General features: G+C 51.5%; 1 protein-coding gene and 1 long non-coding RNA gene across 3 annotated transcripts in view; one reads left to right on the top strand and one right to left on the bottom strand.

The window, feature by feature from the left end:
* The window catches only part of GSG1L (GSG1 like), a 219,235-nt gene that overhangs the window by 96,189 nt on the left and 106,861 nt on the right, over positions 1-16,185 (bottom strand). The window lies entirely within an intron of this gene.
* LOC138916999 (uncharacterized) lies at positions 8,504-11,765 on the top strand. The gene is made up of 2 exons (XR_011424304.1): positions 8,504-8,747; positions 11,385-11,765. It is a non-coding gene; the product is annotated as an uncharacterized lncRNA (long non-coding RNA).

Below are 16,185 nucleotides of genomic sequence, written 5' to 3'. Positions count from 1 at the left end.
ACACTTTGATTTTAGCCCCATTTGAGGCATTTTGGAATTCTGATTCCCGGAACTGTAAGACAATAAATCCATGTTGTTTTAAGCCACTGTGTTTGTGCTAATTTGTTATAGCAGCAATAAGAAACTAATACACCTTTCTTGGTTCAAGATCACCTCCTCCAAGAAGCCTCTCCTGATCACCCCAGCCCCCACTGAGGTCCCCAGACAGACCTGAGCAAAGAAGGAAGTTTCTCCACTGCTTCTAGGTAGGTGCCTTGCTGAGGTGGAGGGAGCCTGGACTTGGGGTCAAGCAGGTCTGGATTTGACCCTGGACCCTCAGAGAGGTTAGATCTGAGCCTCAGTCTGGCTGTAAAATGGCTCTATAAACACTACCAATCTCACATTTTTCTGGGCAAGCTAAATGAGATCATGGCTGCAACCCCCCAGCCTAGCTCCTGGCACAGTATGGGTCCTCAGTAAATGCTGGGGTATCACTTTGACAGGCTGGGCCCCGAGGAACGAGCACTTCTCCTCTGAGCTCACAATTGGCTGAGCCGGTTCATCTTTGGAGCGGACTGGGAAAACCCCCTTTGCTCCCCAGCTGCGCCAGGCTCCAGTCCCTGTCAATCGAGAGATGAGTCTGGCAGACGTGCCCTTTAGATACGGCTCTTTTGGAATCTGAGGACAGTCACTGAGCATGTGAGCTGTGTCGTGGTGACCTTGGTCTTCAGCATCAGACTCAGTGATTTTTCTTTCTCTTTAGGACCCAGAAGCTGGCCTTGAAAATAAGCTCCAGCCCACACAGGCTGGGGCCTGGGGAGTTGCTGGTCAGGGGAGTGTGGTGGGAAGAACCCAAAGTGCAAGGTTGAGTTCTGGCCCCCAGCCCCACCCCGGCCCCCCATCTTCCTGGGCACATCCTTCCACCTCTCTGGGCCTCCCCCTTCCGCCATCGCTAACATGGACTAGCTGTGCAGGCAAAGGAGACAGGATGAGCTAGGTCAAAACTTGCAAACCGGCCTGAAGACAAGGTTTTTTGTTTCGTTTTTTGAGGAAGATTAGCCCTGAGCTAACTGCTGCCAATCCTCCTCTTTTTGCTGAGGAAGACTGGCCCTGAGCTAACATCCGTGCCCATCTTCCTCTACTTTATATGTGGACGCCTACCACAGCATAGCATGCCAAGCGGTGCCATGTCCGTACCCGGGATCCGAACCGGCGAACCCCGGGCTGCCGAGAAGCGGAACGTGCACACCTAACCACTGCGCAACCAGGCTGGCCCCGAAGACAAGGTTTTGAGATTTTTTTTCTGTTTTCTGGGCTTTTTTGTTGCCTCTCTTTCCCTGTCTGTCTGCCTCTGTATGAGTCTCTCTGTGTCTCTGTCTCTGTCTCTGCGTGTGTCTCTCCCTCTCTGTGTTTCTGTCTCTCTTTCTCTCTCGGTATACATGGTATTTTTTAAATTTTGAATTAGATGCCAACATTTAAAACTGGGAAAATCACTTGAAAATCTAGATTTTTTTAGAAAATCTGGCAGACCAGGGCCACATTCCCACATGAAGACAATGGCTGGAGCTGAGTGGCAGCCGCTCCCTGCAGGAGGGGCAGGTGCCCCCCAGTCTGCCACGGTGCCCACCCAGCCCTATAGTTTCCTGTCGTGGAGGCCGAGGTCTGTGGCCCAGGGAGTCACCCAGAGTGCGGCAGGGCCTTCACAGTGAGAGCTGGAAGAAATCGGTGAGAGGGGAGACGAAGCCGGGCACTGTGAGGAGATGAAGCCAGGCACTGCGCCAGGCAGGGCTCCGGGAGGAGGCGGGCCCAGGACCCCGGGAAAGGCGCTGCAAGGGCCTCTTTCTTACTCCAGCTGCTCGCTGCTGCCTGGCGGGAAGAGTGGTCCCCTGAAGACGCATCTGTGAAATAGAGTGAGGCTGGCCACTGCAGAGGGGAGAAAGGAGGAGCATGCTCACCTGCTGAGAGGTGGGAGTGTGCCCAGAGGGTAAGGGCACAGCCTGGGGAGTCAGACCACCGCAGGCAAACCCCAGCTTTGCTACTGACTTGCTGTGTGGCCTTGGGCAGCTTCCTTCACCTCTCTGAGCCTCCACTTCCTCATCCACCTCAGAGGGTGGTTGTGAGAATTAAATCGGACACTTAAAGAGGCATAAGCCAGGCTTAGCTCATGACAGGCCTCAATACATGCTAGCTCTCCCCACTTAACAGGTGAGAACACTGAGGCTTGGAAAGAAGAAAAAGAAAAATAATCTCACCTGTCTCAAGGCTGAGAGAGCCAGGCTGAGGAGGTGGTAGGGACACTGTCCGCCTGGTGGTCCGGACTCAACACCCGCCCAGGGTCCCGAGATCAGGCAAGCTCCAGCCCTCCACCCTTTGCCTCTCTATGGCCCCTTGCTGAATCTGGGGTCCCCTGTGGCCCTGATGGCGTTCTGACCTGCCCTCCCCAATCCTGACCTCTGGAGTGAGTGTCCCTCCTCCCTTGAGCCTGAAAAATAGCAGTCACTGCACCAAAGGTCCCACGCCAAGACTCCGGGGGCTGTGGAGGGGAGCAGGGTGTGGATCTAGCCCTCTGGGAGCCGCAGATGTAACCTGAGGATGAGACACACCCCCAGGCACGACCACCAGGCCTCGCACGCCCCAGAGAGTGCCGAGCACCATGCTGGGCCCTTGCAAAGAGAAACTCCTCTCATCTCCACAACCAGCCTCTGACTTGGGTGCTGGTGTGATCTCCGAGTTATAGATGAGGGGAAACTGAGGCACAGAGAGGTGAAGTTCCCGGCCCAGGATCTCAGCTAGTAGGTGGCAGAGCTGAGACTCACGGCCGGGCCAGCTCAGCTCCGTCTGCACGACAAGCCCGGCTGGCCTCAAGACCCTCTGTGCCAGAGGGAGAAAGGGCTCCACTTGACGCCCCCTGGGTGGCCTTCAGGAGAGCTGTACAGGTTCCATCTCACAGGAGAGGATGCTGAGGCGCAGAGGAGGATAGTGATTTGCCCAAGGTCCCACAGCACAGGCAAGAGGAGTCAGCAGTGGCACCACGCTCTGTCTGTGCCCCCTCCTGCTCTCTGCAGGGCTTCTGCAGCTTCTCTGGACCGTGGACCCCTGTGGCATTTGATGAAGCCTAAGGACTTTTTCTCAGAATAATGTTTTTAAATGCATTTAACAAACATGCACAGAATTGCAAAGGAAAGCAATTATATTGAAATGGCATTATCAAGACATTTTTAAAAAATCAGATGTATAATATTAACCGACGTGCTTCTTTATTAATGCATGAAATAACAAGATTTAGTGCAAATCTAAAACTTCCATTAAGTTCGAAGTAGCAAAGAACAAAGTGATATTTCAAGATCTCAGCAAACCCTGTAATGCGATATGAGGATTCTGTCATTCTGATTAGCGAGAAATTCCTAGGTGGGGAGAGGACTCCACTTATCACAGAGGGAAATGCTAACTGCCAGTTAGAGGCTAGTGAGAGTCAAAATAGAATATTTTGCCACTCAAGTTCTTAGATTCTCTGACTTGTGTCCACTGACCTCTCGGGAATTTCCAGGAATAAACCCTAGCTCCCCAGCTGGCTTCCACGTCGTCAAGCCACTGCCTACCGTTTGACATCCCACTCACCCACCACACTCCAGGCACCTCAGAGCCTTTGCACTTGCTGTGCCCTCTGTCCAGAATGCTCTTGCCCCAATGCTGCTTGGCTGATTGCTTCCCAGCTCAGATGTCACTGACCACTTCATCTAAAGTAGCCACCCCCCCAAGACACACAGTCACTTTCTATTCTTCACCCTATTTTATATTTCATTATTTGAAATGGTGATGTCTCTTGGTCTATGTATGTGTGGTCTGCTGCCCGTCCTTAACGAGAGTTCCATGTGGACAAGGATTTTGTCTGGCTTGTTCAGTGCTGTCTCCTGGAACAGTGTCTGGCACTGGCATGGGAGGCGCTCAGTAAATATTTGTTAAACGAATGAATGAAGAAATGACACAAGCCAAGAAGAAAAGGAGGAGACAGCCAGACTCCCTCAGCAGCGAGGAAGCCAGAGGAAGCAACTGCTTCGAGCAGGAGGAGCCACCATTGTGAATGCCACCCAAAGGTCAAGGAGAAGGAGGACGGAGAGATGGGAAAAGGCCATGCGCTTTGGAGATTCCAGTGACATCTGGGGTGGGGGAGGCAGATCCTTCAGAGAGGCCGATGCCAAGGGGACTGTGACCTCAGGGGCTGGGTGGGGAAGGGGTAGATTTGACCTCAGGGGCTGGGTGGGGAAGGGGTGGGTGGTGGGCTATGTAGGCCCAGCAGGGACTGATGATGCAAACACAAGCCAGGGAGGGCTGCTCAAACTTTGGCACGGAGGGAGCAAGAGGGGAGGCAGTCGGTTTAGGGGTGTGGTCATCTGGATTCGCCTGGTGACTCACTCAATTCAATTTCAGAGGGGAGAGACAAGAGGGGATAAGAGCAGGGCTCTGGAGCCAGGCCGAGTGGGTTCCAATCCCACCTCCTCCACCTACAGCTGTGTGATTTGGGGCAAGTTATTGAAATCTTGCTGAGCCTCGGTTTCCTCATCTGTAAAATGGAGTACCAACAATGCCCACATGAGCGGTCGTGGTGAGGGTTCAGTGACCTGTGTGGAAACAGGCCCGGTACCCAGTGAGCACCCAGCAAGTGTAATCCTTTCTTTCCTGATCGCTGCTCTGTGCCGGAGCTGTGCTGGAGCCGGGATGCCATGGGAAAGGCGGCTCTGCACGTGCGCCAGGGAGACGAGGAGACAGACCAGCGAAGCAGTGATGGCCCGTCCACGAGCCTAGCAAGCAGGAGCTGTGAGGACCGAGAAGGGACCAGTGGGCTGGGGAGTCCCTGGAGTTCCTGGAGGAGGTGTGGCCTCCAACGGGTCTTGAAGGACAAGAGGGGTCCAGGAAAAGAAAACCAGAGCCGGGGAGCAGGCGTTAGAAGCTGGCATGACTGGAGCACAGAGGCCAAATGGGGGAGGGAGCTGGGCAGAGGAGGCCACTTATCTCAAGGGCCGTGAGGAGCCGTGGGGGCCTCCTGCCACGGGAGTGGGCAGAGCTGGGTGTCCAAAAGTTCATGCTGGCTGCCAGGCAGAGAGAAGAGCGAGGAGCGAGCCTGGAGTCAACGCTGACCTGGGGGGAGACCTCCATGGGGAGCCCTGAAGACAGTGGCAGAAACTGCAGCTGAGGCAGCTATAGAGAGCTCACCTCCTGAGGACTCCGGCTCCCATTAGTTTGATGCGTGTCCTACGATGACAAGTACCTAGGGTGGCCCCAAACTCCCTCCCGACTCTGTCACCCCTTATTCCCACCACTCCATCATGCTGATGGACACGGAGGGGCCTGTTCCAGCGCACGGGGCGAGGGGACTCCGGCTGCTGATGGACACGGAGGGGCCTGTTCCAGCGCACAGGGTGAGGGGACTCCAGCTGCTGATGGACACGGAGGGGCCTGTTCCAGCGCACGGGGCGAGGGGACTCCAGCTGCTGATGGACATGGAGGGGCCTATTCCAGCGCACGGGGTGAGGGGACTCCAGCCGCTGATGGACACGGAGGGGCCTGTTCCAGCGCACAGGGCGAGGGGACTCCGGCTGCTGACGCTGTGGAGGCAGAGCAGCCACAAAGCTACAAGGATCCACCAGGGGATAGACTCTTGCAGAGCAGCCAGGAGTCCCAGGCTCAGAGGACAGACTGCAGCACCCACTTTCTTTCCCAGGCTTCCATATTTGGAAGTCCTGACCCCAGGAGGGTCTCAGCCAAGACCGAGACTCCCTGAGGTCCTCCATGAAGCCACTTTGAGTGTGCATTCCAGCTGGCTCAGCATTCACTCCCCTGTCAGAGTCAGCAACCACCTGTACAATGGTCTTTAACTCACCACACCTCCTGACCTCATCTTCTACCCTCGTCCCCCTTGCCCTCTTCCTTCTAGTCACACTGGCCTCCTTGGTGTTCCTTAAATGCACCAGGCACACACTTGCCTCAGGGCCTTTGCACTTGCCATTCCCTCTGTCTGAAATGTTCATTCCCTTCATCTCCCTCCTCTCCTCTAAATTTTGCCCAAATGTCATTTCTTACAGATGTCTCCCCTGATCTCACTATTTAAAATTGCCAACACTGCTCCCAGTACTCCTGATTCCCCTCCCCTTTTTATTTTTTTCCCTAGCATTTATCACCACTCAGCAGCCAAGAAGATCGCTCCAGAATGTAAATCAAATCTCCCTCCTTTAAGCCCTCCAATGTTCCAATGGTTTCGCATCACACTCAGAATAAAATTCATATTCCTTCCAGGACCCTAAGTGATCTGGCCCCATCCACTTGTCCAACTTTACCTCCCTTCCTCCCTGAGCCTATCTTCCATTCACAAAAACCATTCCTACCACAGGGCCGTTGCACATGTTTTCCCCACCTTTGTAGGAAACATGGGCACGAGAAATGTCTTACTTTCCTCCTTAAGTAAAGGCACAAGTACAATAACAAATGGGAACTGACACTCTGCTCCATGTCAGGAAGACGTGTCGCAACTGTGGCCACCTGGAGGCCCATGTCCAGGGTAAAGGGAGAGGCTGCAGCTCGGCTCCAGCTGACTGGTGGGAGCACGCACCCAAGCTTGCCAGATCTTCCAGCTTTTCAAAAGAAGCCAGAAATCCTGATGTTTATGTGAAATCTCTCCATTATGAAACATCAGCAATGAATTCTAATGTTTTCAAATACCATGTGAGTCGATTAAACACAGCCTAGCAGCGGTGGGGCCCTAGGACGCCAGTGTATAACCCTCCACAGAACTCAGAAACCCAATCAAACGGAGTCCACTCTACGGCATTTTTCAGACGGTAAAATCCCCCTAGAGAGGGAACAAGAGCTGAGCAAGGCCCCACAGCTTCTAGCAGCACACTGGACTCCAGCCCAGGACTTCTGATTCTTAACAACTGACGTTTCTTTAACCCTACTATGCGCTGGGCTAGACTCTACCTGGAAAATGCTATTCAAGTTCATGTCAGCATCTCTAAGGCACGGACAGAGCAAGGAACAAACGTCTGTGGGCAGAAATCTTTTCGGGTTTATCTGCAAGGGTGCATGGAGGGCTATTCTGGCACAAAGGGTGGACTTCTATCTGAGTAGGACGTTCATCTTGGCAAGGGGACGTAATGCATAATTCTGCCTGAGTCTCCCGTGCTCTCAGAATCTCTATTTTATTACCCTGGAACCAAGAGCATCTTTTCTCTTGCTCCCCCTCCCCCCCACTACCTTGGCCAAAAGGATTCTGGTTTTAGCACTCTAGCAGAAGATTCTAAAAATATCTAGACTCACCAACTTCAGGGGTTTATCCTCTCATCTGGGAGGCACCCACAAAGCTTTTGCCTATATAAATGGCATTTCCGTTGGTATTTTTAAAGATCAGAGAATCCAAGAGAATATGCAAGCTGGACAGGGCCTTTGAGATCAGAGCTTCCAAATGCCTCCTGTTTCAGGTTTCAAAATAAAAGGTTTTTAAAGAAGGCCAAAAATGTTAGGTTTCCAGATAATTCACAAAAGAAGAAATGAATGGACTTAAAATGATACGGAAAGATAGATTCAACCTCACTAGTAATAAAATTTAAATTAAAACATCCATGCAAGAGCACTTCTAGCCAGCAGTCTGAGCAAAGATTTTTCAAATAAGAGGTTCTGGCAGGAGACGATGAAGGGAAAGTGGGTTTCCCGTGCGGGAACATTTGCTCCTCACTCAGTAGTCCTGTGATCCCCATATTTCCCAGGCCCCCTTGCAGATAGGAAGGCTGTGTGACGAGTCCTGGCCACCAGGCTCTGAGCAGAAATATGTGTCACTTTGGGGAAAATGCATAGCAAAGCTGGCGGTGACCTCTCCAGCTCCAGCCTCACTTATGGGGAGTCTGAGAGGCCACGTGTTGAGATGCGGGTGTGGCCATCAGCCTGGGTCCCTGTGAGACCAAGTTTGCTTCAGCTTCCGGCCCTCTGCACCTGGCTGTTCTTTCTGGAATGTTCTTTCTTCTTCACATAGCTATCTCCTTTTCTCCATTCAGGTCTCAGCTCAAATGTCAACTCCTCAGAAAAGATCCAAAAAGGTCCCAATCTATCCACCAATCCAACTTTCCTCTTCCCAGACCCTCCCCACTCTGACATCTTACTTAACTGTCTTCCTAGTAGCTTTACCATTTTGAAATGATCATATCCTTGGCTCAGATCCCTCATCTGTGATATGGGCAGTCAGAGGCAACAGTTCCTAAAGGCGCTTCCTCTCCGACGTGACTCCCAGGTCCCAACAACCCATCTCCGCCATCACTCCCACTCCTGTGCCCTGGACCAGCCCAGCATCCTTTTTGGGAACAGATGCTGCTTTTCCTTCTAGGGACCACTGCTGCCCTGCTCTCAGCCCTGAGCGTGGAGGGACACACGGCCCCTCCCAGTTCCAGCCGGGCCCCGACCCAGGCCACAGTGATTGGTTCAGGGATGGGCATGTGACTCAAGCTGGGCCAATCAGAGAGAGCCCGGGACTTGGCTGAACAGTCTGGGAAAGCACTGTTCCCTTTCCACTGGGGGTTGCTAAATGGCGGGGAGGGAAACCTGGAGCTGCCGGGCCTCTCTGCCGCCCCATAGCCCACCAAGAACAAAGCCGGCACAAGGACATCAAGCTGAGAGAAGCTGCCTCCCCAGAGCACCGTGGGCCCAGCTGTGCACGACTGAGATCACCCCGGAACGACTGGGTGACCTGAGCCAGCAAAATCCTCCTGTGGCTCCAGCCTGTTGCAGTGAGTTTTCTGTCTCTTGCAGCCCAAACCGCCTTTAGCCTTCACTGTCGCTGTAAAGTTGCCTGTCACAGCGCCCGGAATGTTCCTCATTGGTTAGTGTCCCTCTTGGGCTACGAGCTCCCGAGGCCCCAGGTAGGGCCTCCTGCCTCTCTGCCGCTCCCCTGCCCTCCACAGCCTTGGCTGAGTGACCAGAGGAGACAGGAAGCTCAGCAGCTCCGGGTCCTTAATTGGGATCTGGTCTGTCAGTCCTAGAAGCTTCAGACTGTGTGATCTGAGCAATTAACCTTTCTGCAGAGGCCAAGGCCAATTATATCCCAGGGGCCGTCTGTGACATCTGTGTAACAGACCGAGTGCCTCAGCCTGACTGCCTTGGTTTTATAGGACAAATGTGGCATAATCAATCTCTTCCATCCCCACTGCTGCTGCCTCGGTGCAGGCCTGTGTCCTTTCTTGTGGTGGCAGCAGCCTCCTAGCTCCTCCCACTTCCCATTGGCCCCTCCAGTCCATTCTCCCGGAACTCGTCCCCAGTGACCTCTGCTACCTCCTCTGCAGCTTGCCCGTACCCCAGCCCTTCAGCCCCCCACACTCCTTGTGTGGTACATTGCAGACGTGGCCCCAGTTCTCCACCCCTCCTTGTGTCTGTGCCCTCTGCACTAACTCCCTGCTCTGACTTTGGGCTCAGCCATGTGACTTGCTGTGGCCAGTGGATGTTAGTGGATGTGACACAAGGACACTGCACAACTGGGTGTGCCCTCTCCTTGCACCTCAGTTATGGCCAAAAGGACCTGTCTGGCTAGCCTGCTGCAGGATGGGGGACCCAAAGAGCAGGGCTGAGTCCTAATCACCCCAGCTGAGGCCAGCCTAGGTCAGTGACACTCCCTACACCTAGACATGTGAGCAAGCTGGTGGCGGCCAGCAGAACACCTAGCCAACCTCCCAGGAGCTTGAGTAGTCCACGCTTGAACCTGTGTACCTCAGAGGGCTGAGGTTCACAGGCAGCATTACCGTGGCAGAGCTAACTGACACGTCTTCCAACTCCCCCAGATACCCCGAGCCTTTGCAAGGGCTCTTGCATCGGCCGGGCAGCCCCCGCCCCCCCACCCCCCAGCCCCACTCTGGTCTGCCTAGTCAACTCCTACACATCCTTCAAGACTCAGCTCAAGTGTCTCACCCAATGGAGGCCTCCAGTAACATCCTCCTCCCACCCCACCCCTGTAGTCGACAGCTCATTTCTCTGTGCCCTTGCAACCCGACTCTGCGAAAGCAGGCTGGAGTCAGAGAGTGAGGGCAAGTCTTGATGCTCACCACCTGGGGGCTTTGGGCCCATCATTTCACCTTTCTAAACGTCAGTTTCCTCACCTGAAAACTGGGACAATGATAATAGCACCTGCCCCACAGACAATCTGTGGGAGGGGTGGAGCGGTGTCTGGTACACGGTAAGTGCACCATACATCTAGGGGTTATTCTTGTTGCCATGGTTCTTATCACATGATAGTGCAATTACCTGCCTCCTCCAGGAGACCTTGGCCCTAGAGGTCAGGACCCACACCTCTGTCTGCCTGTGGCCCAGCACAGAGGGCAATTCTAATGGAATGATGGAGAAGGTAAAGCAACTGGCCCAAAGCCCACCATGCCCCACGCTGCATCCAGCTCTGGATAAGCCACCACTGTTGATCCTCTGAAGAGGGTGTTAACAGTGCCATTTCATCGCCAAGAGAACCAAGGTTCAGAAAAGCAATGTAACTTGCCCATGGTCACAGAGCAGTTAAGTGATGTTCATCCTTCCGTGCCCCTCCCGGTCTGGTCCATATTTGGGACAAAGACAAATGTTGTGATATCTAAGAGAATTATTTCTCCTCTAGGGAAATAATAATAATAACAGCTAATATTATAAAGCATTTACTATATTACTGGTGCTGTTCTAATCAATTGACCTATTTAAATTGACTTAATCTTTACAAAAACTTCTATGGGTCAAGTACTTTGATTATCCCCATTTTACAGTCAAGGAAACTGAGGCACAGATGGTTCATTGACTTGCTCAAGGACACACAGCTAGTAACAGTCAGAGCCAGGATTTGAATAGGCTTCCCGGTGCCACAGAGCTTTCTAGGCCCTGAGGCTGAAGGGCCCCTGCGGAGGACGGGATCCAAGGGGTTGAGACAGCACCCCTGCACCACTTCAGCCCTGTTCTCAGCCTGGCTGCCCCAGCCCCTTCTCCAGGCTCATTCCACTCATTCCTGTGAGTTCTGGCAGTGCTCTTGCTGCCCTAGACCATGAACTACATACTGAATGGTGCCCAGTCTTCCCAGCAGAGACGCCCCAACACACATACAGGTATACACAACTTGTCAACCTGCTTTACACAGTGGGAGCCTGCCTCTGTCTCCCCAGACACTCCAGCTCCCTGCCTGGAGCCCCAGGCAAGGGCTGGGGCCCAGACACTCTCTTCTGCTATTGTCCACTTCCCGCCTAGCAGCTGCCAGACCCTGCCATCCCCACCAGCCTGATCTGACTCTCTCAGAGTTTCCTGGCAGCCAGCATCAATCTGCCATTTGTGTAGGCCAGCACAACCTGGCCGCCTTTCCTCTCTAGCCTCATCTCCTCTTACTCTACCCCGTTGTCTCTTTACTCCAGGCACGCTGGTCTCTTTGGCTGCTCTTAGACCATCCGGGACATTCTCCTGCCTCAGAGCCTTTACACCTGCAGTTCCTGCTGCTCAGAACATTCTTTCCCCAGAGAGCCTCATGGCACGTTCCTCCATCTCCTTCAGATCTTTGCTCCAATGTCACCTTCTCGATGAGGCCTCCACACTTACCACCATCTAATAACACCCGTGGTTGACGGCTTATTGTTCTGAGTGTTTCTCTCTTCAAGAGTGTAAGCTCCACAGAGGCAAGGATGCTTGTCTCTGTTCTACGCCACCACACCCCAGCATCTTGACCCGTGCCTAGTACAGAGTAGGCATTCAATATTTGTCAAATAAATAAGTGGTTAGCTTCTCATCTTTGAATTCAAGCTATAAGACCACTGACTACTGACTGGGGGGGTGGTGAAGCTTGGTCAGTTCCCAATCTGGCCCATGTCTTGTTTTTGTAAATAACATTTTACTGGAACACAGCCGCGTCCATTTGTTTATGAACTGTTTGTGGCTGCTTTCCTACTACAGTGGCCGAACTGAGTGGCTGCAGCAGAGAGCCTACGACCCGCAAAGCCAATATTTACTACCCAGATATTTGCTATCTGCCCTTTTTTTTTTTTTTAAAGATTTTATTTTTTCCTTTTTCTCCCCAAAGCCCCCCAGTACATAGTTGTATATTCTTCGTTGTGGGTCCTTCTAGTTGTGGCATGTGGGACACTGCCTCAGTGTGGCTTGATGAGCAGTGCCATGTCCGCGCCCAGGATTCGAACCAACGAAACACTGGGCCGCCTGCAGCTAAGTGCGCGAACTTAACCACTCGGCCATGGGGCCAGCCCCGCTATCTGCCCATTTTTTTAAAAGTTTGCGGAACCCTAGGCTAGAGCCATGAGCCAAACTCACAGACTAAACTTAATTACTTATAAGTTCCTGGACTTATTTTTTTTAATTTGAAAGTAATACATGCTCATGGTGAATAATTTGAAAAAATATAGGAACATGAAAAAATAACGATTTTCCATATAAGGTCACCACCTAGCAATAACCATTGGTAAAATTTGGAGCCATTTCCTTCCTTTTTTTGATGCGTCTGTACGTTTTCCCCCCTCTATAACCAGGAGCACACTGATTATGCAATTTTGTGCCCTGCTGCTTTCACTTAATATTATCTCAGGAGCATTTTTTTTTGTGTGGCTTAATTACATTCGTTTTTTGCTATTACAAGTAATGATGCAATTAGTATCCTTGTACACACATTTTTGTTGACAATATGAAATATTATATAGTCGTCCAAAATGAATTCTTCAAGGAATATTTAATGACATAGAAACTGTCACAGGTGCATTATTTACACCAGCACAAAGACTGGAAACAATATGAGCACCCTGGCAGTGCGAGAGTCATTAGATGAACTTGGGACACTGTTGGGTGGAATATTCTGTAACTCTTAAGCGTGATGATCATGAAGAATGGAAAAATGGCTCATTCCGAGCCTCAGTTTTCTCATCTGCAAAGTGGGGATAACGCCCAGCAGCATTGTTTTAGGAGGATTTAAGGAGATGATGCTTTTAAAGCATCTAGCACGAATGAGCCTGGCTGTCGGTTGTACCCTCTATCCTAGAGTATTATTATTAAAAAATAATAATATATAAATGGGAAAAAAAGGATACAAGCAGGCTGATAGGTCAGGCCCGCATCCTACCAGCTGGTAAATATTTTGAACTCGCCCCTGGCTACACCCACACCTGAGTGAAGATGACAGTGTCGGGAAGGGGCCCTGGCGAAGTGGCAGGCAGCGCTCTTTCAGCTCCACTTTGCAGCCCTGTGATTACTGTTCCCACGTCATTTGTGTGATCATCAAAGGGCTGTGATCTCCTGTGGGCTCTGATGAGAACCCCCTTGCAACCAGGAAAGCGAATGGCTCCTGACTGCAGACATAACTAAGCTGATACCAGGCAGGCAGTGATGGGAACTGACGCAAGCCCAGGCTGATTGACAGGGCAACTACTGGTGGGGACGGAGGAGCATCCCTCCCCGAGAGGATGTACGTGTGCCTGCACACACACGCATGCACACACACAAAGTTGGTTTCAAAAATAAGAAGCAGGGGGAGGTGGAGTCCGGACATGTGGCACGCTGCCAAGGAAGTCTGGTGATTTAGGGGGAGTTTGCCAGACTTTCAGTTATGAAAGAAATATTTGAACGCAAAGAAATCCATGAACAGTGGAAGGCCTTATGGAGCCGTAAATAAAGACGGGGCACATGGGGCAGGCTAGCAAGCAAACCAGCCACAGAGGAGAGTCGACCTGGCTTCCTGAGCTCGTGGGCCTGACCAGTCCTCATTCCCTCCACATTTACTGAAGACCTACTATGTGCCGGGCACTACTGCAGGTGCTGGGGGCACAGCTGTGAATGAAACAAGGAGTCTGCTCCCAGGGAGATTGGAAATAAAGAAACTTTAAGAAGTAAATGAGATCCTTTCAGATAGCAACAGTCATAGCAGAGTGGTTGAAGGCATAGACTCTGGAGTCAGCCAGCCTGGGGTCAAACCCTGGCTCAGCCACGTCCTGGGCAAGTCGTTCAACTTCTTAGTAGTGAATGCTCCTGGTGCCCTGCCCAGATCTCCCTTGCAGTGGGTGCAACATCCCTGGCTTCTCTAAAGGTTTACACTGTCCCCTTCTGCATAAAATTGCCCTTGGCCCAATTGGAGCCACCTCACCTGGAAGATTATGTTCACTCCCCCTAACCCTTGAGGCAGCCAATGAGGAGAAAAGGCCCGCCCCCTTTGGCTGAAGGCGGAACCAGCTCTGTGGTGGATTCACGCTCCAGAGGTCCCGTGGGATCCGGCTGAAGCCAGTGTCTGGCAAAGACCACATCCCTGCCTCCTGCTTCCTGCACTTGCCTTCTCCTGAAAGCACCTCCCCCAAATCATGGGCCCCAGAAACCCATCTTAGGCCCTGTTTCCAGGGAACCCAGCTTAAGACACTCATTCTCCATCAGTAAAATGGAGGCATTTTAGGAACCTCTTTCATGGGATTGTTAAATGAGTTAGTATATTTCTTTTTTCCTCTAGCTTTATTGAGATGTAATTGACATATAACATTGTGTATGTTTAAGGTGTACAACATGATGATTTGATATATGTATATATTGCAAAATGATTATCACTATAAGGTCAATATATTTCTATATATGCTTAGAACAGCACATTATAACTGCTATTTAAGCATTCATAATTAGTAATGAAAAAATAAAATTGTTTAATACAAGAAAAGTGTCTAAGGGGCTACATTTGTTACGAGTGTCCAAGGAAGGTGTCTACGAGGAGGTGACATCTGAGCTAAATTCTGAGCGAGAGGAAGGAGTCAGCTAAGTGAAGAGCTAGATGGAGAGAAATCTATGCACAGCAAGTGCAAAGGCCCTCAGGTAGGAGCAATCTTGCTTTGTGCTTTGTTCCTGTAACAGAAAGTCCAGTATGATTGGGACCTCACATAATTTTAAGTCAGGGTATAAATTAATTTGATTTACATTGGCAGATCACTCTGGCTGATGGGTTGAGAATGGATTTGTTGGCATTTGCTAGTGGCCTGTTTTGGGCAAGGAGGTGTAACAAGTGTTTTGAACAACTTGATGATGGACCTGACCTCAAGGGGCTCAAATCCAGAAGTGGCAGTGAGCCTCAGTACTCTGCACCAGCACTCTGTAATCTAGAAAGTGCTGACAGAGAGGGGTGGTGGAAGCTAGGGGAGTTCAGTGAGGGGCTGCCAGACCTTAAATAATGACAGGAAGGTGGTGGGGGGGGCAGGTAGAGGGGACAGAATGGACAAATGCACAGAGGTGGGGAAGAAGCAGACTGTCGTGGGTAATTTAAAAGTTCAGTTAAGTTAGAGCACAGGATGCCTTAAAGTGATAATGTACAGTCAATATTATTTGGTTTTCACCTGAGAGGAGAAACATGAGAGATAGGAGGTTTGGGTGCTTATTTTCTCAGGACCAAGGACAAAGGGTGCAGAGGTGAGTGGATTTATCCTATCTCTCCCGATGAGGGTCCCTCCTTCCCCATGCCAGCAGGAGTTGAACTGGGGAAACATTGGAGAATGCTGAGATGGGGAAGAGACCTCTTAGGTGGGATCAAATCTCCTCCTTTGAGGCATATTTGAGGCCCTGCATTGCTGTCGTACTTCAAGAAGACAGAAAAAAGCTCTCTCATTGTCTCATTCAGCTACCCGCAAGCCCTGAACAGCCAACACACACATCCGGGCTCCTGCAACATTCAGGCTTAGTGGTGCCATGATCAGTAAGCATGCTCTGCCACGGGCGGAGAAGTGGGGAATAGCAGCGTGCCTGCTGTGGATTTTCTGACCCTAGTCTACGGACTTTCTTGGACTCTAGCGTGGCTGCCTGAGGCCAAAAAGATCCCCACCTGGACCTCAGCTGTCAGCACACTAGGTTGACTTAATTAAAGTGAACAGAATTACTAAGTCATTATTTAATGGATTTAAAGAGTTTCCAAGAGTCACTGGACTCCGGCACCCCCTCCAGGGAAACTGTTGTGCTTTCTGCCCTCCCCCACCCCGGCTGCACGGCCCTCTCTCTTTTATCATCGCTCCTGCTGCAAGTGTTTTCCCCGTATGCTATCTGATCTTGCAAAATAGGAATGAGACAGGTTTTGCTCGGGAAAATGCCGGCAGCCCAAGGAGCGTGGGCTGGCCAGTGGGTACAGCCGCCATGCCAGGAGCTGCTGTTTATCACCGCATGCTCCTGTCACCCTCCCAGCAGCAGCCCGCAGGGGTTCTGTGA

The sequence above is a fragment of the Equus caballus genome, chromosome 13, assembly GCF_041296265.1.
Source record: "Equus caballus isolate H_3958 breed thoroughbred chromosome 13, TB-T2T, whole genome shotgun sequence".
Taxonomy (NCBI): domain Eukaryota; kingdom Metazoa; phylum Chordata; class Mammalia; order Perissodactyla; family Equidae; genus Equus; species Equus caballus.
The sequence above is the reverse complement of the archived record's forward strand: the minus strand, read 5'-3'. Positions and strand labels throughout refer to the sequence as shown.